Here is a 22,760-nt window from a genome sequence, read left to right on the forward strand (position 1 = left end):
TAATTTTGACAGCTCTAATTTGTCCTGTGGTTTTTTTTTAATGTGTCAGTAGATACTTCTTTTCTTACCTAGAATTTCTCCTGGACTTTTTTCCTTTTTTGAACAGAGTCAAATTTAAATAAGAACACTATTTTCATATTCCTGGGTTGTTCTTTATTTCCTCTTACCTGCACTTCATCTCAAGTGAGGCTTAATTAATTGTTTACAAGCCAACATGCTAAGATTTTAATTAATGGTGGCTTGCCTATCAAGTTAATGTACTTGGAAATTATCTACTTCTAGAGATTATTACAATTTGCAGACACAAATCCTCTATTTATTATATAGAGGGCTTAGCATACACTAATTTTAAACATAATACATGGGAGAAACTATAGGAACTGTGGTCAAGATAGCAGCATAGGTAAACACGGCTCTCACACCCTCACACAGCCAAATCACAGTTAAAAATAAAATACAGAACAACCATCACTCAGAACCATCAGAAATTGAGTTAAATGGAAGTCTGACAACTATAGAATTAAAGAAATCACAAACATCCAGACTGGTAGGAGGTGGGGAGATGTGGAACAGGCTGGTGTCCACGTGTAGTGGATAAAAATTTAAGAGTGATATCTTGGGAGCGAGGATTATCAGCCCCATACCAGGCCCCCCAGCCTAGGGTTCCAGGGCCAGGAAGATAAGTCCACATGACTTCTGGATGCAAAAACTAGCAGGGACTGAGTCGGTGGAAGAAATTTGTAGAGTCCCAAGCAGTTCCTCTTAAAGAACCGACACAGGCACTTACTCAGACTCACTTCCTTTGAGCTCCATCACCAGGGTAGCAGCTTGAAAGGCACCAGTGGCATACAGGGAGAAAGTGAAGTGTCTGGCATCAAGGCAACAACTGGGGGACAGTTTTCTCCCAGACAGACAGTTGGGCAGAGGCTATTGTCCCTTTTCTGAACTCTTCTCCCAAAGAGGCACAGAACCAACAGGCTGTTGCCATGTCTGAGACTCCATCAACCTGGCTAACACTGTTTGCCCCACCATGGAGATCCCCAGAGATTCCATCCCATCCAATTTATGGCCCACCCAAGCTGCTTTTCCATATGAATGGTGGGTTTTGGTTCATGCTTCACAACTTCATAATTCCTCTCAAACAAGCAATAGCCAGCCTCAGTGAGCCACTAGCCCCTGTACTACTAGCTAAGTGGCCCCAGGCCCAGCACTACCTGCAGCCAGCCTAGATTCACAGCTTGGCTTTGCCTGGGAATCTCTAAGCTGAGCACAGGTAGCAGCCACCTCAAATTACTTTATAGTTCAAGCAGGGTGGCCTTGGGAAGAACACAGTTGAGGGCTAACCTTGGCCTGCACCATCAAGGAAACCTATGAGCCTGTGTACTCAGTGGACAGCTACAGACCATGTTGGAGCACAACCATCCTACCCCTGTACAGCTGATCCTCCATGCAGGGTGGAGGTTGGTGGTCAGTGGTCACATCTAGTCCTTGCAGTTGATTGCCCTGGGTAAATCCCTCCCATTGACCTGTCAATAGCAATCAAGGCTCAACTATAAGTGGAGGATGTACTCCATCCACATGAAGGGCATACCTCAAGTACCCAGCTTGAGTGATAAGGGAGACTGTGGCCACTGGACCCTACAGGACACCTACTACATCAGGCTCTGCCACCAAGACAGGGTATTATAGTAGCTATACCTAATACATAGAAACAAACATAAGGACATTGCTAAAATGAGGAGAAGAGAAACATGGCCCAAATGAAAGAATAGAACGAAACTCCAGAAAAAGAACTAAACAAAATGGAGGTAAGTAATCTATTACATGCAGAGTTTAAAACACTGGTTATAAGGATGCTCAAGGAACTTAGTGAGGACCTCAACAATATAAAAAAATTCAGCCAGAAATGAAGGATAAACTAACCAAAACAAAGAAAACTATACTGGGAAATAACAATGGAGTGGGGAAAGTCAAGAATCAAATCAATGATTTGGAACATAAGGAAGCAAAATACATACATACATACATGCATACATAATGAAAGAAAAAATAAATCAAAACAACAAGCAGAAAAATGAATAAAAAATGAGAACTAGTGTAAGCAGCCTCCAGGACAACTTCAAGCTCTCTAAAATTTGCATCACGGAAGTGCCAGAAGGAGAAGAGAAAGAGCAAGAAATTGAAAATCTATTTGAGAAAATAATGAGAGAAAACTTCCCTGATTTGTTGAAGGAAATAGACATGCAAGTCCAGGAAGCACAGAGTGCCAAACAAGATGGATGCAAAGAGGCCCACTCCAAGACACATCATAATTAAAATACCAAAGGTTAAAGATAAAGAGAGAATATTAATAGCAGCAAGAGAAAAGTGTTTAGTTACCTACAGGGGAATTTTCATAAAACCATCAGCTTATTTCTCAACATAAATTTGGCAGGCTAGAAGAGATTGGCAAAAAATGTTCAAAGTCATGAGAAACAGGGACCTATATAAAGTCAAGATTGCTCTACCCAGCAAAGATATCATTTAGAATTGAAGGGCAGATAAAGAGTTCCCAGACAAGAAAAAACTAAAGTTCATCATTGCCATGCCATTATTATATGAAATGTTAAAGGAACTTATTTAAGGAAAAGAAGAAGGTCAATACTATCTATGAGCAATAAAATGGTAATAAATACATATCTAAGAACAATTGAATATAAAAAATAAACTAAGAAAATAAGAAGAACAGAGACAGAATCATAGATATGGAGAGTGCTTTGATGGTTGCCAGATAAGAGGTGTGTATGGGGGAATAGATGAAGAGGTGAGGGGATTCAGAAGTACAAATAGATAGTTACAGAATAGCCATGGGAATGTAAAGTACAGTATAGGAAATGGAGTAGACAAAGAAACCATATGCATGATCATGGACATAAACAATGGTTTGGAGATTGCCTGAAGGAGTGGGGGGTTCTGTTTGGAGGGGGGCCAAAGGGGAAAAGATTGGGACAATTGTAATAGCATAACCAACAAAATATAATTTAAAAACATAATTCATGGACATCTCTTTCCACCAAAGCTTAAGCTTCGCAAGTCAGTATGTAAGGTGAAAAATGTGTGCTGTCAAAATTATACTTTGAACAAGCCCTTAAATGGCACCCTAGTACTGACCAACATGACATTGTCTCTCAGTCCTGCACACCCAGGTCGATCACCCTTTCTCATTCACCAGATCACTGGCATTTTAAACTCTAGAATCACATTAAGCCTGCCTTGTTGCCCACACTGTGAGGTAAGCATAAAAAGAGTAGATTCTGATCATACTGCAAGCTCATGTCAAGGCAGGCACTCTGATGGAATATGGCCAATTCCTTACATTCTTTTAATTGTTTACTCTTGCCCTCTCTATTACTTTCTTTCCACCAACTCCACCTTTCTCTCTTTTTGCCAAGCCTCTAAAGATGAATTTAAGTATGGAATATGACACCACTATAATTTTTTTAAGCAACATAGTTTCATGGTTGAGATTTGAATGTTTGATGCTTCTATTTTTTAATATTTGTATTGTTTCTTGTGCTGATAAAACCCATACTCTATATTCAAATTCCTTGACAGGAACCTATGTCAAAGTTTCAAAGAATAAGTAAAGAACTTTACTTGAAATTGACTGGTACGAGACCCAGTGGATTGTCCAAATCTGAGGTCTGCTGAGTACTCACTCATGAGAATCCCCAGGTTAGTCAAGAAAATAGTTTTCAAGACTGGTAAGTCATGTGTTTTTGGAATTGTTTTCTTCGTTGTTTCGTTTCAGACATGCAGAAGATACTGGTATTCTTGATGTTCTCAGAAAACATTTGCTGAGTTAAAAAAAAGGGGAAAAAGGAAAGGAGAATGGGATGGAAAGAAGGAATGGTAAAAGGAGCAAGGAGAGAAAGTGAGGATGAAAGGAAGAAAAAAGAAAAGAAGAGGAGGGAAGAAAAGGGAAAGAAAAGAGTTAACATGTAAAAGCATGAGTCTGAGGGCTGTTCTACAGGTTTGGAACTCTACAACCTTGGGCAGTTTTCATTTCCCCTTTGATCCTCAGTTTCCTTAGCCCAGTGTATAGACAGTAATCAAATGTCTGACACTGAGTGATTCAGCAAATGGAAGATGTACCTGCTGAACATTTATTAGTAATATTAATAGTATATAATGGGCCATAATTAGTATTCTGACTTTTTTTGAACTATCACATATCTGCTGTATTCATGAATAGTAAATATATAAATGTTTATATCTGGAGACACAGAGCTGGCCAGTAAGAGTTGTGTTGCCCTGAACAATCTGTCCACAAACACTAACACAAAGCAGGAAAAGTCTTTTGAAAGGTCTTCAAAAGACTCAGTCCTCCCAGGCAAAAATACATAATCAGGAGACACTGGTATAACAAAATCCTGAGGCCTGTTAAGTGATTACTAACAGAGTGGCCACTTCTGGCTCTGTGCCACGTGGTTAGTATATAGAGTAGCCATCCTCACCTCGCTCAGTTATGGAAGTGTTCCTGTTCTCATTTTTCAAGTAAGGAAATGGATTCAGAGTTTATCCCCAAATGACATAGGTCATAAATTCCTGGGCTCAGGTTCAATCTCACTTGTATTGATAGCACCACACCTAGGCTTTTCCTACCACAGCACCCTCACACTCATGACTATAAGCCTGCTGATTAACTCTACAGAAAGTATCCAGGATCATGAGAAGCAAACTGTTTATCTGGGAAGAAACACTGGTAAAAGAAGTTGGGTGTGGGTGCAGGCGTTGAAAGAGAGAGCTCAGTAAGTCAAGTTAATTCACTACCAGGTGTCCTGGGGGCAGGGGAAAGGGTGTTTCTGTTTTAAATAATATGAAGTCCTGACGAATAATGGCAAAGGACCCTGCAGAAGTGTAATTCTAGAGTATGTATTATGTACTCTTATAGATGGTAACTCATTTCATGCTTAGTAACTCTTTGGGGTTACTATGAGTAAGAGATGGAGTTTATATTTGGAACAAAAGCAAACTGGCTCCAATGACTTTGTTCCAAACAGCTGTATGGGTGTGTCTGGTGTTAGTTTTTCCCATGGTAGGTTTGCCTTAAAGAACTAGTGAATAGATGCGATGACACCCTTGGGCAGCAAAACTTAGAGCAGAAGCCAGGATTAACTGAAGATGCTACATGTAAATCAGAGAATCTGAGACTTCCCTTTTTCCTTTAAACCTTAATTACCTTGTTAGTGAAGTATGGCTGACAATGCCCAACTACACCACTTTAAGGAGGGTCATCATGAGCACAAAAAGTTGGTAAATACAAAATCTAATGGTTAAAGCCCAGGTGTCCAAATCAGAGTGCCCAGATTTGAAACCTGGCTCTACAATTTAGTAGCTTATTTGCAAAATAGGAGTGAAAATGGAATATACCTCTTAGGGTGGCTGATCACATTATATACCATGAACATAGCATGATGTGGGCCATCATAATTGTGCACTGTGAAGAATTTATCCATTTAAGAATGGAGAACAATCATTATTTCATATTTTATACAAATCAAATTTAGATCAACAATGTAGGCAATTCCTTCTGTTTACTCGAAGCTGTGTTGCTCTTTCCAAAAGCACCTAAGGCTAAGAATATTGAGAGCAATAAGTTAAGAAGTAACATAGTACATGAAGGTCTAGCAGAGGTGGATCTTTCATCTGTTTTGTGCGTTCTTGCCTGAAAAAAAAACAACAGCTTCAAACATGTGCTCTGCTGTTTGATAGCCACTGTTTTGAAAGCCAAGTCTACATCTTATCTTGTTAATATTTAAAAAATTGCAATGTCCCTCTTGGTACAGTGAAGTTACAGCAGCTTCTGGCTTTCCTAAAGTCACTGAGCTATTAGAAAGTCATTTATAATTTAAGAGCAGTAGGAAATGAGGGAAGAGGTGGGGCAGAAAAGAAAGCTATGTAATTTATTCCCTTTTAATTTATTTTTTATTTCTTTTAACTTTAATTGTTGTTCAAGTACAGTTTTCTGTCTTTTACTCCCATCCAGGCCCTCCCCACCTCCCTCCCATTTCTACACACCCTAGTTTTTGTCCATATGTCTTTTTTTGAGGTTTAAGATTTTTTTAAATTTTATTTAGTTATTTTTCAAGTACAGTTTTTTTTGTCTATTTCTACCATCCCAGCCCAACCCCTCTGCTCCCCACCTCCCTCCCATTTCCGCCCCCCTTAGTTGTTGTCCATGTGTCTTTTATACTTGTTCCTGTAAACCCTTCCCCTGAAATTCCCTCCCCTCTGGACACTGTCATTCTGTTCTCTGTTTCTGTCTCTTTGGTTATATTTTGCTTGTTTGTTTGTTTTGTTGTTTAGGTTCCCGTTAAAAGTAAGATGATATGGTATTTGTCTTTCACTGCCTGGCTTATTTCACTTAGCATAATGCTTTCCAGTTCCATCCATGCCATTGCAAAGAGTAAGAGCTCCTTCTTTCTTTCTGCTGCATAAAAAGAGCATCCCAAATTTCTTTAAAAAGCTATCTATTCTCTACTCACAATAAATGTAGTTTGGGTAGAGTTGACATTATCCACCACTTTCTCCTTAACTGAGCAGCAAGGACTGGTCCAGAGTTGGCCAGTGGATACATCCCATCCCCCTGGTGACAAATATTGGTCCAAGTTAAGTCAATAAAAATCAGCTCTAGGACATTTTTTGATGGAATTAGCAAAAATAGTTTTCTTATTTATAGTGAGGTCACTAGTTGGATAAAACAGAAAGTTGGAGTGATTAATAGCCATTACACCACCATTTTAGGTACAACTTCAATGAATCTGGAGCCAAGAAGAAGGTGGTAGAGACAGAAAAAATGAGATTGCATCTTACCCCTGTATCACACACACAGGGCTATCCAACCTGTGGCCTGCAGGCTGCATGCAGCCCAGGAAGGCTGTTAGTACAGCCCAACACACAATAGTAAACTTACTTAAAACATTGTGAGATTATATTGTGATCATAATATATTTAATGTGTGGCCCGAGACAACTCCTTCCGGGTGGCATAGAGACACCAAAAGGTTAGACATCCCTGCTACCTGAACCAGACCTACCTCAGGACTTCTCTGTTGTAGGATCAGTAAATCCCCCCTCTCTCTCCCTCTCTCTTTACCTCTACCTCTTGATCTATCTCTCCATTCCTCCCTCCTTCAATTATTATCGTGATGATGTGTATTCAAAAGGCTGTATCTCTATGTAGGTTCTACAGTCTTATTCAGAAAATTCAAGCCCAAAACCTCAGAACAATTAGAAGGCTAGCTGACAGCTTGAACAGAATCTCATTTTTTCTGTGAGAATCAGATCTCCAAATTAATGAAAATATCCATGTCTACATTGTAGAACACAAGCTCATTTTCCCAAGTTTATAAAGCTCCGGATAGATACCCTACTCTATTAAAATGCTAATGGCTTTTATAATGCTTTGCCGAATAAGGAAAAGCAGATGCCTTCCTATGTGATCAGCTCATGTGGCCCTTGGGTCCCATTCATAATATTGGAAGCAACACAAAGAACATTGAGGGTGTCAGAACTGAGAAGAACAGTGGGGGTTCCTTTCAAATCAGTCCACCATTTAAGCTGACATAGGAAAAAATAAGCCAAGTCTTCATTGTGTCCATTGTGCCTTTCAGATGGACAACACAAACCAAAGAAGATCTGAAAATGATTTATTAGACCCTCACTGAGGAGAGAAGAAACTACACCTAGCTTCCTACAAGTCAGTGCCCCACTGAGAATTCCTAATCAAATAACCATAGCTGCTGGGTATAGGTCTCACTGTGACTGTTATAAAAGCCCAGTACTCTTGCTTATTTTCTGTGGTCAATTTTTAAAATCTGGGATGATTGGCATGCAACTAAAACTTCAAAAAAAAGGAACAAATGTTTTACTTGGAACATCATTGCACTTCGGTTTCTCTCTTCGGCTTTCTCTGAGACAATAATTTCATTTGCTCATTCAATACATATTTATTAAGCATGTACTGCATGTCAGTATGGTTTCAGAGGTATAGCTGACACCAATGTAGTCAAGGTCACTGTCCACCTTAGAAAGTGAGTTCTAACTCACTTTCTAAGTAGACACATTAGAAATAGATAAGCATTCAAATAAACATGAATAAAGGTATAAGGTAGCTGCCAGTGCTTTGACAAATATAAATAGTGTAAAGACAGAGACTGGTGGGGAGTGGCATCTTTAGACAGGTGATTTAGTGAGGCCTCACAGGGGAAGTGAGGGAGGAGGGGGTCAGGCTGAGAAGCAGCAAGTATAGGTTTCCAGATTTAGCAAACAAAAATGCTGGATGACCAGGAAAGCAAAAATTTTTTTAGAGTCCTGGTGACAAAAAGACCTTTTAAATCTAGCAACACTAAAAGTACAAAGGCTCAGAAGGAAGACTAAGCTGGGTGTCCTCTAGAATCAGCTGGGCTGGTCTCACTAGAGTTTGGGGTAGGAGGGCAGTGATGGGGTGTGAGGATGAAAATGGAGGCAATCAAGGTAGGAGGCTGGGATGTCTCTGTTAATGTGATGGGAAGCCATTGAAGAGTTACTGTTCTGTGAATAGCCTACTTGGCCTTGCAGAAGGCTAGATCATGGTGGGTGGAGTCTGCAGGCAGGGAGTCAAGCAAGAAGCTCTTGCACTGGTCCAGTTGTGAGAAAATAGATCTGCCAAGGTTTTTGTGGCAAGCACTAGAAACTGACTTTGGCTATCTTTAGCACCAAAGCGAGTTTTTTGAAGGGAAAGGGGAAGTGTATGTGAAGGCTGAACAAACAAACTTTGCAGATGCTAAGGAACCAGCCAAGGCCATGCCCTGAAACAGCACAGGTGCCAGCATCACTTCTCGGCCCTTCAAAGCTGCATTCTCCATGTTGCCACCTCCTTATCAATATCTTCACACTGTCCCTGCATCTCCACTTCAATCCCTTAACCTTTGAAGTTCCTGTCAGGATCTCTGAAATGGCCTGTCTCACTGACAGGCCCCTACCTTGGCCACAAGGGCAAGGAGAGGGCCTCTGGTCCTTTTGAGTGCTGTGGTAGGAGTTGGGGGTCTCTTCTTCCCAACATGATTGAGACAAACGGTTTCCCCCAAGCAGAAATCATGTTCAAACTTTGTAGTTAAAAAACTGGCCAATATTCACTCATGGATATTTGCTATTCAGGATCAGGAATGTGACTACACATCATAAATCTTGGAACTGCCTATAATTTGTTAAAGAACAAAGATTAAAACAATTAGATAGATGTTCTTAGCAAAGCTAAATGTGAGCACTTAATGTCCAAAAGTTCCACTTGTGAGAGACAATGAAACTTCTCAATAGCATATATAAAAAAAGGCTGGGGGAATTTTAGTGCCTGGTAGGCACAATCTTACTCAACAGTGAGCTATGGCTAACCCAACAGCATAACTCCCCAAGGAAACAAAACCAAAGGGCATTAAGAATATAGGACTGAAAACATACTTTAGGCTTTCTGTCTGATTCCCAGGTATTTTTTCAGAGTTTATTTTTATGACTGGAATGAATGATCTCTAACATTCTGAGCATCATGAAGTCCCTATTCTTTCTGGAATCGTGGGGCCAAAGAATGATGTTGAAACCTAGTGAAGAAATGAACACTTTATGCTCTGTGGTCAGACAAACTTGGATTGGCAAGTGATTAAACCTAAATCTTACTTTAAAAGAAGATGACAATCAACCCAAACTGATATCATTATTGTAAAAACTTAAATGAGAAACTACATGGAAATTAATGTCTAGTGCCTAGTATATGGTTAGTGTATGATAAATATCAGTTATTGCTTTCCCCAAAAATGTTTTGTAGCTTCTAAGAGTAGCCAATTGTGTCATGGAACTTGACACACATAGGCCAATTACTAGATATTCATTGAGCTAAAATACTGCTTAGAGTTGCCTAGGAAAGAAAAGGGGACTTGAAAACAAACATGTATACAATAGAAAGAACCCAAATGACTCATTGTAATTCATATCTCATCTGAGTAGGTTTGACAGGTGATATGGGAAACTTTGAAAAACCTCTGTTTAACCTTTATTTGCCCAGACCCCAGGCGCCCTAGAGAGAATGATGGGGCCATCTGGGAGGGTGGGTGGCCGGATAGTGAGGACTGGAAATGAAGGGAGAGGTCCCAGGAGACCTTTGCTCACCCAAGACCCCAGGAGCCATAGGAGAACAATAAGGCCGTCTAGGAAGAGCAGATAAAGCAGATAGCCGGATAGTCACTAGGACTAGGGCTAGCACCCCCGCAGATAGAAGCAATTTTCACATTTAGCCTTTGAACTCTGCTTCTGCCCCGAAGATAGAACTAATTACCGAATTCTGCTTCTGTATCCTGCTTTGCCACGTAGATAGGAAGACCCCTAATCTATATATTCCCCAAGAATCTTTTGTTCGAGGCTCAGAATTTGGAAATGACTCCTCTGGGCCCGTGCACGTTAAACAATAAACCTCCTACTCCAGAATCCCTCAGTGTCTGGTCGCTTCATTTCCCATAACACAGGTACAACTCAAAATCCCTATTTCTGTGACTTGACCACAGTTGGTAGAAATTCCACAAAGATTCAAACTGCATATAGCCATAATCCACATGCATGCGGTACATGGCTCTGGGCCATACCTGACCTTTTCAAACAGCCACCTACAAATCTAGAACCAAATACAGTAATCATAAGTAAAATTCACAACCTTTCATTCCACATTCTACTTGAAAGGATCAGGTCAGTTTCCCAGACCCTCAGACTATTAATGACCCAGTCAGCCAGTATGACTCGGTTATCCCAACTGGTTTGGTATCCCACAGCTTAATCAAAACTCTCTCCCACCAAGCACAATAAACACTAAACACGTGGTGCCAGCCACAATAGCCATGGCCAGTCTGACCCCCCTGTACCTGGGAACAGCCCAGCCCCTTACCTAAACCATTGTCCCGGCTCATATCCTGGAACCCTGAGGCACCCACCTGGAAAAACAAGAGAATAGTCACTCTCCTGTTCCCTCACAATCCCCAAGCCTTTTATTTTGAAAACCCCATTCCTGCCTTTCTTTGGTGCTGAAGTCGACCCACTGCCCCCATTCAGCCGGCCTTTCAGCACAGCATCAAATAAAAGACACTTAGATCAGATTACCTGGTTCCTCCTGCTTATGTTTCTCACACATTTCTAACACTACTAACACCCTCTTTAATGAGAAAGTTAGAGGACAAGGTAGAAAAGTGGTAGTTAAAATTTTATGCAACAAGGAATAGTTCATAAGATTGCACCATGTTAACATCAAAACCAGAATACTGATGGCCTAATTTATCAGATTCATTTTCTGCCATACGTGTAGTTTATATATTCTACTTGATCCTTTATAAAAATATTTCTAATAAATTCTTAACTTTATGAGTTGTCTCACTCATCTTACATTTCAATTTTTCTTAAAAGGGAAAAATCGATCAGTAGACTAACTTGTGAGAAGGAAGTAGACAAGCTTTTTAAGCTTGGGAGCAACAGACATCCATGGGGGATATAAAAACAATGTACATTAAATTCTAGGTTAAAAGTCCATAAAATGTGTACATTTTTTGGAAAAAAATGTTTTTTTAATAATCCATGAACAAGGGCATGCTTGACTTGGCTCTATTTTTCTGTGGATTATCATGAAAACCATCTTTTATATCACATTTTTTTGTATCATATACAATCAGCCAAAGCTTATGCATTCTCTGCTAGCCACTTCAATGGAGTCAATAAATTGAATTCCCAGCACTAAGGAGCAATCCAAAATGAGATCTCAGAAAAGTTATATTCCTATTTAACCCTAAATCAGAGATTCAGCAAGATGAGGCTTTTTTGTTTTGTTCTGTTAATTTTAATGTTTTTTCTAATATATAATAGGTATTTTTGCTGAATTTAGTTCAAACACAATCCTGCATACAATCACTTCTTCCTTTTTTTCTTCATTCATTCACTCATTCATTATACAGGTTCCAGCACACATAATGCCCTTTTTTTATTACAAAATCTTTTATTACAAAATCATAGGCATCTAATTCTGTTACGCTCAAGCATACCATATGACATCTTAGGTGAAAGGTTCAAATTAGAACTATAAACTATTACACCCATGTTATTATCCTACCTACCCCACTCAAGCAGGTGTTACCTCTGCCAGACCTTGTATATTTGAAGATAAGTTTATGGTAGGGACTATGCTGCATGCTGGATAGGTACAGAAAAGACCATGTTGCTTTACAGTTTTTTAAAAAGTGAGTTTTTAATCATGACATTATTTTCCTTCAACCTGAACATTCTCATTGCTTTAGTCACAGAGTGGCTCTGTGGCCTGGGAGTCTGAAACCGTGTTTCTAGTGTCATCTCTGACATTGCTCTCCTCTGGGAACTTAGATAAACCAGTGAGCCTGTCTAGACTTCAACATCCTCCTCATCAAAATAAGTAGATGGGATGAGATATTACCTAAATTCTCTTACACTATAAAATTTCAAAGCAGTCTGCATTCTGGTATAAATCTTTTATCTTACAGGATTTGTCCAAGCCCACCCAACTAAGGAATGAAAAGAAGAGATTGAAATCTAAGCCTCCTAACTTTCTCTGCCAAGCCAGAGGCAATATGCTGGTAGAGAACAGATTAAATATAGCCCACAGCCAAATTTGGGGGGAGGAAGGTACTCTGTTTGTATGTTTAGTTGAATTAATTAAATTTAAACATTGGGAGATTTCATAAAACATATGGACTCAAGACTTCTCCTGCAAATAAGAGGATCTATCAATACTAAATTACATTCTTATGTGTCAGTCACTGACTGAGATTATTAGCAGCTACTTCCTCAAGCAATCTGTTCAGTCAAGTGTGCTACAGTCCTCACTACTCCCTAGCGTCTTACACAGGGCTTTCTCCTCTTTGTATATTACCCCTCTCGTTCTTTAGAGCTGTGAGTGAAAAGGGGACTATCCAGTACATTTTTTAAAGATTTTATTTATTTATTTTTAGAAAGGGGAAAGGAGGAAGAAAAGGAGGAAGAAAAACATCAATGTGTAGTTGCCTCTCAAGTGCCCCTACTGGGAACCTGGCCTGCAACTCAGGCATATGCCCTGACTAGACATTGAACCAGTGACCCTTTGGTTCTCAGGCCAGCAGTCAATCCACTGAGCCACACCAGCCATGGGTATGTATTAAATCTGACAAGCTCAGTGACTGAAAGTAACCTCTTAGTGAGATTTAATCATAAACTTTTAACAGGGCCGGTCAGGTCTATAACTTCCATAGTAAAAGATTTATCTTTGCTTTAGCAAGCCCTGTCCATCATTCTTGTGTGTGAAAGTCAACATACCTTTGGAATGCCAAAATAATCCTGTTTCCAGGCCCCTCAAGTGGCATAACCACACTGAGAGGACCACATGATTTTTGTTGCCTATATACCATCCCATTTACTGTTAATGTTAAATATTAACTATCCTGTACCTACCAGTGTACAAGAAGTATATATCTCCATTTTACTTTTTATTCAATCATAATGATTTCTCTCTTTTGCTTTCTCCCACCTCTTTAATCTACCACCAATGAATTTCAGGTAATCTTCCTTACATTCCTCCTTTGATTCCAAACACATAAAGTAAAAACCTGTAAAACTGCCATTCTCCAGAGTATTTTCTCAATCCATGGCAATCTTGGTTCTGGGCATGTGCTCAGTTCGGCTCAGATAAACTCTTACAAAAATTTTCTATAAGTTTGAATGTTCATATATCAACAAGACAATGAGTTTGCAAATCTTTCACTAAACCATAAATGGATATATGAGTTTGTGTGTACACATGTAAGTGAGAGTGGAGAAAAAAGAGTTTATTCTCATCTAGAATTTATAATTATATCTAAAATAATAAAAGAACTAGGCACAGATCACTAATAGATTTTATTATCAACTAATCAGTAATTAAAGTTTTGAACTTACTACCTACTTTTGCCATTGAATCAGCAGAACAAAAATGAAAATACCATTCAGAATTTAGTTATTTAAATTACTGCCATTAGCTTTATAGATATTTCTTCTTTGTTTTGTGCAATTTAATAACAACAAAATATACACAGAGACTTTCAAGTAAAACCCACATTACAAGGATAGAAATCCTATCATGAGAAATGATAGATTTCTTATTGTTTCAGTTTGTTTTCTTTAATTCCTGACTCACTAAAAAGGATCACACAGCTAGAGAGGATTATTGTCAATCTCCTTAAATACTTTAAATGTAGGTTATCCTCCTACCAGCTCAGGTTGGTTAATTAAAGAAGAAAGTAGAAAAGTGTTTCATCTAATCTCAGTTCTGTAATTTTTTTAAGTGCAAGCCATTTTCTTTATGTTTTTATTTAGTATTTCACTCCTGTATAATTTCAGCATGATTTAGTATTTATTTTCTTTATTTTTCTTCTTCTTGGTGGAAGATAAAGTAGTTAATTAAATGTTCATATTAAAGATAAAGAATGTGTTCATGGGAAAAAAACACTTTGTTCTTATTTGAGTTTGCTCCCCTCTGGACACTTTTCTTTATTGTTCCAATTAAAAAGCAGTTATTAATGGCACCTCATTCTTTTTTTGTATATTTTAACCTCTTCCAAGAAAAAGCATCTTTTAACTCCCCCAATGATCCAATGATGCTTAGTTTTTCCTCTATTTGAGTTGACTAAAAGAATTAACATTAAAAGATTAAAATATTTTCAGTTTACAGACTTTTGTTGTTGTAACTATCTGAAGCAAAGAACATAGGGAATACAAAATCTTCTTTTAAGGCAAAAATACCCCTCTCTCTCTATAAAAATCAGTCATTTGATTTCCGCACAGCCTTTCTCAAGATCATAATGTCTGCTCTGATGCTGAGAATTCCTACAAATATTATACAAGGTCTTGAAATACCCCTGGTTTTTCCTCTGACAGCTTGTTGTTCTGCATCATACACTGCTTTCAAAAATGTGTTTATTATTTTTTTAAGAGATAGCAATTTTTCTGAGGAAAGTGACAGGACATATAAGACTTTTTTGCCTTACCTATAGATAAGAAAGGTATAATTTTGAGATTGAGTTTCTTTCCTCTAGAAACAAAAAGATTAGTTGCCCACAATATGAAATTGTGTGGCTCTAAACAAATCATTTCATAGGCAGAGCAGTTACCAACTGACAGGAGAAAAGACATTTGTGACATTTTGTGAAAAGGTGCATGATGTGTCATTCAAACAACCTAAGAACACCAGAAAGAATTTTAGCAAATATACCTATTTCTTTTCAACATTTATCAAACAGTCTTTATTTCTCATAAATCAATTTGTTTGCTCTTCACTTCATCATCATAAAAATAAATTTTTTTTTCTGGAGCAGATTAAGATCCATTGGCAATGGAAAAAAATTTGTTTCCAGGTTTTTAGATAGTATCCATTTTTGTCCATTCTGCTATTCAAATTTAAGGAATGTGTCTTTTTAATGCAAAAGTAAAAAGAAAGAAAGCAAATCAGCAAAACAAATATAAAAAGTTCATCTATGTAATATAATAGAAAACATAAGAAAAAAGCAAGCAAAAATCAATGTGATTACCAACATTCCTAATATCTAGAGTTTTTAAAATATTTTCCCACTAAACACTTGTGATATATGATTTTTTAAAGATTTTATTTATTTTCAGAGAGAAGGGAAGGGAGGTAGAACAAGAGGGAGAGAAACATTGATGCGTGACAGCAATATCAACCAATTGATTGTTTCTTGCATTGCTCCAGCTGGGGACCTGGCCCAAAACCTAGCCATGTGCCCTTACTGGGAATCAAACCAATAAGCATTTGCAGGATGATGCTCAACCCAGTGAGCATACACTGGTTAGAGCACCAATTATCTAAAGTTCTATTTCATGTAAAGGACCTAATTTTTACATGATACAGTTTCTAATTATTGCATTAGCTTTTTAAAAGTGTTTTATTGATTATGCTATTATAGTTTTCCCAATTTTCTCCCCTTTCTCCCCCATCCACCCTGCCCCCCAACCCTCATTATCCCTTCCTGCTTAGTTCATGTCTATGGGTTGTACATATAAGTTCTTTGAGCCCTCTGTTTCCTATACCATTTTCATCTTTCCTGGTCTACTTTATGCCTACTAATTATGCTTCCTCTTCCCTGTACTTTTTCCCCCATTCCTTCCCCCTCCCCACTGAACTTCCTCTGTGTGATGTCTGTTTCTCTGATTCTCTTCCTGTTCTGATTGTTTGCTTAGTTTTTGTTTTCATTGTTTATTTTTTCTTTTAGGTTCATTTGTTGATAGTTGTGAGTTTGTTGTCATTTTATTGTTCATATTTTTGAGCTTCTTTTTCTTAGATAAGTCCCTTTAACATTTCATATAACAAGGGTTTGGTGATAATGAACTCCTTGAACTTGACCTTATTTGGGAAGCATTTTATCTGCCCTTCCATTCTAAATGATAGCTGAATAGAGCAATCTTGAATGTAGGTCTTTGGTTTTCATGACTTGGAATACTTCTTTCCAGCTCCTTCTTGCCTGTAAGGTTTCTTTTTGAGAAATCAGCTGATAGTCTTATGGGAACTCCTTTGTAGGTAACTGTGTCCTCTCTTGCTACTTTTAGGATCTTCCCTTTGTCTTTGATCTTGGGTAACTTAACTGTGATGTGCCTTGATGTGTTCCTCTTAACTTCTTTGGGACTCTCTGGGCTTCCTGGACTTCCTGGAAGTCTACTTCTTTTAGAAGTAGGGAAGTTTCCCTTCATTATTTGTTCAAATAAGTTTTCAATTTCTTGCTGTTCTTCTCCTTCTGGCTCCCCTATAATTCCAATTTTGGAATGTTTCAGGTTGTCCCAGAGATTCCTCAGTCTCTCCTAATTTTTTAAAATTCTCGTTTCTTCCTTTTGGAAGTTTGGATGTTTATTTCTTCCTTTTGTTCCAAATCATTAATTTGAGTCCTGGTTTTCTTCCTGTCACTGTTGATTCCCTGAATATTTTGCTTTATTTCACTTTGGGTGTCTTTTATTTGTTCTTTAAATTTTTGTCCAAGTTCAATCAATTCTGTGAGTATTTTGATTACCAGGGCTTTAAATTCTCCTTTAGATAGGTTGGCTATCTCCTCATCAATTAGTTGTAGGGTTTTGCTGTGTTCTTTCATTTGGGCCATATTTCTTTGTCTTGGCACACCTGATAAGTTGTAAGGGGCAGGGCCTTAGGTATTCCACGGGGCAGGGCAACCCTCTTTGCTGTGCTGCCTGTGGGGGAGGGGCAAGAGAGGGAACACTGCAGCTTGCCTGCTCATCTCTAGCACACTTTTCAATGAACTCTAGTGTGAGACTGGAAGTATCTCCCATTGTGGCAAACCCAGCCTTAGCCGAGAGTCAGCTCTGAGTCTCAGTTTTCCTCTTAAGTCAGTCCCTCCTGCACAGCTCTGAGGAGCTCAGCAGTGGGCCCAGTCCCTCAGCTGCCTCCCAGCAGTTTTTCTGAGTCAGCTGCATGATCTGCCTTACCAATCTAGTTGATTTTTTTTTTAATTACTTAGTTGTCAGAGTTCCATGCAGTGTGATTTTCTGGAGCTTTTGGTTGTTTATTGATTGGTTGTTGCCCTCCTTTTGGTTGTGGAAGGAAGGAAGGGGTTTCTACCTATGCCTCCATCTTGGCTGGAACTTCGTGCATTAGCTTTTTTCACTGTATTATTCAGCAAGTTAGATTGTGTAAGTAATATTTGTTAAAATTGTTTTTAAATTAAACTCTGTCCCTATTATTCTATTTTCAAAGCCATCAAATGTTTATGATTTTTAAAAATTTTTTAAAGATTTTATTTATTTATCTTTAGAGGGGAAGGGAAGGAGAGAGGTAGAGAAACATCAATGTATGTTTGCCTCTATGTGCATCCCCTGCTGGGAACTGGCCTGCAACCCAGGCATGTGCTCTGGCTGGGAATCAAACCGCAATCCTCTGGTTCACAGGCCTACACTCAATCCACTGAGCTACACCAGCCAGGGCTGTTTGTGATTTTTTAAGCTGGTAGTTCTGATATTCATAGAAATATCATAATGACTACAAAATACAATATCATACCCTCTTACTTTTGTGACCCTCAAGCTATTTTGTCAAGTTGTTTCTTTTTAAAAATCGTTTGTAGCTCTGGCTGGTATAGCTTAGGGAATTGAGTGATGGCCTGTAAACCAGGGCATCACCAGTTTAATTCCCAGTCAAGGCACATGCCTGAGTTGTGGACCAGGTCCCTGGTGGTGGGAATACAGGAGGCAACCACACATTGATGTTTCTCTCTCTTTCTTCTTTCTTTCCCTCTCTCTAAATATAAATAAATAGAATCTTCAGAAAATAAAAAATGATTAAAATTGTTTTTAAGTTTCAGATTTATTTGGGTACAATTGACACATGAAATTGTAAGATATTTAAAATGTACATGGTGCTTATTTGATATACATTGTGATCATTAACACCTAGATGGTCAACACGTCCACCATGTTACATATCTATCTTTTCTGTTTGGTGAAAATATTTAAGTTCTACTTTCTTAGCTAATTTTCTTTATATAATACATTGTTATCAACTACAGTCACCATGCTTTATATTAAATCCTCAGACCTTATTCATCTTATAGACAAAACTTTGTACCCTTTGACAAACTCCTTCCCCTTTCCTCTACCTCCTAGCTTCTGACAACAACTTTTCTACTCTCTGTGTAATTCAACTTTTCAAAATCTTTCTCTCTCCAGCTTGTGTCATTTAGCAAAATGCCCTTAAGGTCTATTCATCTTGTCACAAATGACAAGATTTTCATTTTTCTTATGGCTGAATAATATTGTGTGTATTTATATATAGATAGATAGATAGATAGATATGACAAAATCATAACTGGGCAAAATCATAATCATTTGTATATATATGCAAATGATTATTATTTTAATTGGTACATATGCATATTTCATTTAAATTTTTGCCCAGAAATAAATATTTATAAACAATCTTTGGAATTTTATAGATGAAAATAATTAACCTATATAAGTGAGAACATACTCTGTTCTGGCTGTCTGTGTGAACCAGATACACTGACTTATAGGAAAGCCTCCAGCTCCCTTAGTTCCCATTTTTCTGATCCTCAAGTTGCACTGTATCCATCAATCATTTTTGCTCTCTCCCTTCCTTCCTTTCTTTCTTTTTTTTTAAACTCATGTAAATTATTTTATATAGGAATTATTTTATTTTTACATGGAAGAAAGTAGAATTTTGTGTTTTTTTCTTTCTTTTATTTTTTAATTTATTTTTATTTATTTTTTAGAGTATTTTTTATTGATTATGCCATTACATTTGTTCTATTATCCCCTCCATTCCCCTCCACCCTGCACACCCCTCCCCCACCATCCCCCCTTTAGTTCATGAACACATATCTCAAGTTCTTTAGATTCTATATTTCCCATACTATTCTTACCCTCCCCCCTATCTATTTTCTATCTATTGTCTATGCTACTTATTTTCTGTACCTTCTCCCCCCTTCTCCTTCTCCCACTCCCCTGTTGCTCCACATGATCTTCATTTCTATGGTTCACTCCTGATCTAGCTGTCCTCTTAATTTGCTTTTGTTTTAGGTGTGGCTGTTAATAACTGTGAGTTTGCTGTCCTTTCACTGTTCATCTTTTTTATCTTCTTTTTCTTAGATAAGTCCCTTTAATATTTCATATAGTAAGGGCTTGGTGATGATGAACTCCTTGAATTTGATCTTATCTGAGAAGCACTTTATCTGTACTTCCATTCTAAATGAAAACTTTGCTGGATAGAGCAATCTTGGTTGTAGGTCTTTGGTTTTCATGACTTGGAATACTTCTTTCCAGCCCATTCTTGCCTGTGAGGTCTCTTTTGAGAAATCTGCTGACAGTCTGATGGGAACTCCTTTGTAGGTGACTGTCCCCTTAGCTCTTGCTGCTTCTAGGAGTCTCTCCTTTATTTTAATCTTGGCTAATGTAATGATGATGTGCCTTGGTGTGTTTCTTCTTGGGTCCAACTTCTTTGGGACTCTCTGGGCTTCCTGGATTTCCTGGAAGTCCATTTCCTTTGCCAGAATGGGGAAGTTCTCTTTTATTATTTGTTCACTCGTGGCTGTTCCTCATCCCCTTCTGGAACCCCTGTAATTCGGATGTTGGAGTGTTTAAAGATGTCCTGGAGGTTCCTAAGCCTCTCCTCATTTTTTTGAATTCTTGTTTCTTCATATTTTTCTGTTTGGTCATTTTTTCCTTCATTCTGGTCCCACTCCCTTGATTTGAGTCCCAGCTTCCTTTCCATTACTATTGGTTTCCTGTGCATTACCATTCATTTCAATTAGTTTAGCCTTCATATGTTCCTCTAATTTGTGACTAAAATCAACCAGTTCTGGGAGCATCCTGATCACCAGTGTTTTGAACTGTGCATCTGATAGTTTGGCTATTTCTTCATTGCTTAGATTTATTGCTCTGAGTTCTTCATGGGGCTCTTGAGCCATGTTTTGATCTGTTTGTACCTATTACGTATGAGGAGAGGTGCCTTAGGTGTTCACCAGGTGGGGGGCCACCCAGATCACTAGTTTGTGATGCTGTATGTGGGGGTGGGGTCAGAGGGAGCAATGGCGGTCCTCTCTGCTCACCCAGTCCACCTCACTGCTCGCCCCCTGCCTGTTGATCTGAATGCAAATGTGCGAGCCAGCTGCCCTGCGCCACACAGTCTCAATGCTTGCCTCTTCACTGGTTTATCTGCACGCATATTAGCAACCTACCACAGACAGCAGCCCTGCAGCCTCTTCGCTGTGTCTGCCTGTAGCTAGCCTGCACCTGGGATCTGCACCCTTGGCTGCCTGTGCACCACCCTGGGTCGGGGATCTTTTTGGCCAACCAGCTCCACTGCTGGCTTCACCCATCTCACCAGTTTAGCTGAGCATTTCCTTGTTTTCGGACTCCATATTGTCGATTTTCTATGTAGTTTGGTTGCGTTTATTATTATTAAAACTTTGTTGTTTTTAGATTTGGTTGTGTGAGGATGCAAGGTGTTTCCACCTACGCCTCCATCTTGGCGGAAGTCCCTTTTTTTCTTATTTCCTTCCTTCCTTCCTTCCTTCCTTCCTTCCTTCCTTCCTTCCTTCTACTTTCCCTCTTCCATTCTTTTCTTCTTTTCTTTTAACCAATATGTATTGAGCACCCACTATGGACCAGAATTTGAACAAAACAAAACCCTTACATTCATGGCACTTACGGTTCAATAGAGAGAAAGACATAGAATAAATAAGTATTTGTGTAATGCCAGGTAAAAAGTGTGATTTTTAAAAACTGGAGTTCACTGATAAAGAATGATAGGGCTGGAATCAAATAACTTATGAAAGATTTCATTTTGTCCATGAAAAAAGCCAAAAGAAAAATAAGAAATAATATCAGAAAAAAAATTTTAAATGAGGGGAGGAATCCTTTTCTCAAATATGTAAAAATGTCAAGATGAACAAGATTACCTTTTAAATGTGTAGAAAACTGGCTCAAGGCATTGTTTTTCTGAACATCAATCAAGGCAAACTTGTAAGTGTCATGTGTTCAACAATTCATCTAACAAACATTATTAAGAGTCTATTCTGCATCAGGCACTGTTCCAGGTCCTGGAAGTATAGCAGGGAACTAAACCAAGACATTTTCTTTAATGCAGGGTCACTGTGTGCACTGCACAATTCTCAGGGGCACTTTCCCACAGATAATTGCATGATCCTGTAGGGGTTGTGTACCACAGTAGCCCTGCTGCAATTATACCACGCATTCTAGAGAGGGGAAGACAAAGTGTAAGGAAACAAATAAAAAGATCACATGAAAATGTTTGGGGAGAAAAAAAGTAAAGCAAGAGAAGAAAAATAAAAAGATTTAGGGGAGCTAGTTCAGATTTTGTGGTCAGAGCAAGCATCCTTGAGAAGGAAATAGTTGAGAGGAACCATTAGCATATCTAGCGGTGGGGCAAGCACTCTCAGGAGAAGGTGCAGATATGCTGAAGAAAAGAGTATGTTCAAAGAATGACCAGGAGCCCAGTGTACCTCAACCTGATGGAAGAAAGAGGAACAGGCAGGAGGCAAAGTTGAAGAGAAATTAACAGCAAGCTGGATGGTTCTGAGTCTTTCAAGCCAATGTAATGACTTTAGTATTTACTCTGAGGAAGAGGGGAAGCCATCAGCAGGCTTTGCACAGAGGGGTGATTACATCTGTCTCATGCTCTATCACAATTATTCTGCCTTCAGTTTTAATAAAGACTTCAGAGGCACAACAGGCAGAAATCAGGAGACCATGGCAGAGACACTATTGCAAAATTCCCAGGAGAGATGTTCATGGTTTGGACCAGGCAATGGCAGGAAGATGGCAAGTGGTTGGATTATGATAGATTTTGAAGATACAGAAGAATTTGCTAATGAATTACAAACTGGAACATGACAGAAAGGGAGCAGAAAAGAATGATTTGCATTTTTGTCCTGTGCAACTGAAAGAATGAAATACTGTTGACTGAAATAAGGAGGAGCAGAGAGGAAACTAAGAGTTCTGGTTTAAATGTGTTAAGTTTGAGATGCCTATTAGAAATCCAAGTGGAAAATGTCAATGAAGCAGTGGATTTGTGAATATGGAATGCAAGGGAGATAGTGAGACTGCAGGCACAATTTGGGAGTTGTACATATAGTTAATTTGTATATTGATATATACAAATTATATATAAATAATATATAT

Source organism: Artibeus jamaicensis, unplaced genomic scaffold, assembly GCF_021234435.1.
Source record: "Artibeus jamaicensis isolate MK-2021 breed Jamaican fruit bat unplaced genomic scaffold, CSHL_Jam_final contig_519, whole genome shotgun sequence".
In the NCBI taxonomy this organism is placed as follows: Eukaryota; Metazoa; Chordata; class Mammalia; order Chiroptera; family Phyllostomidae; genus Artibeus; species Artibeus jamaicensis.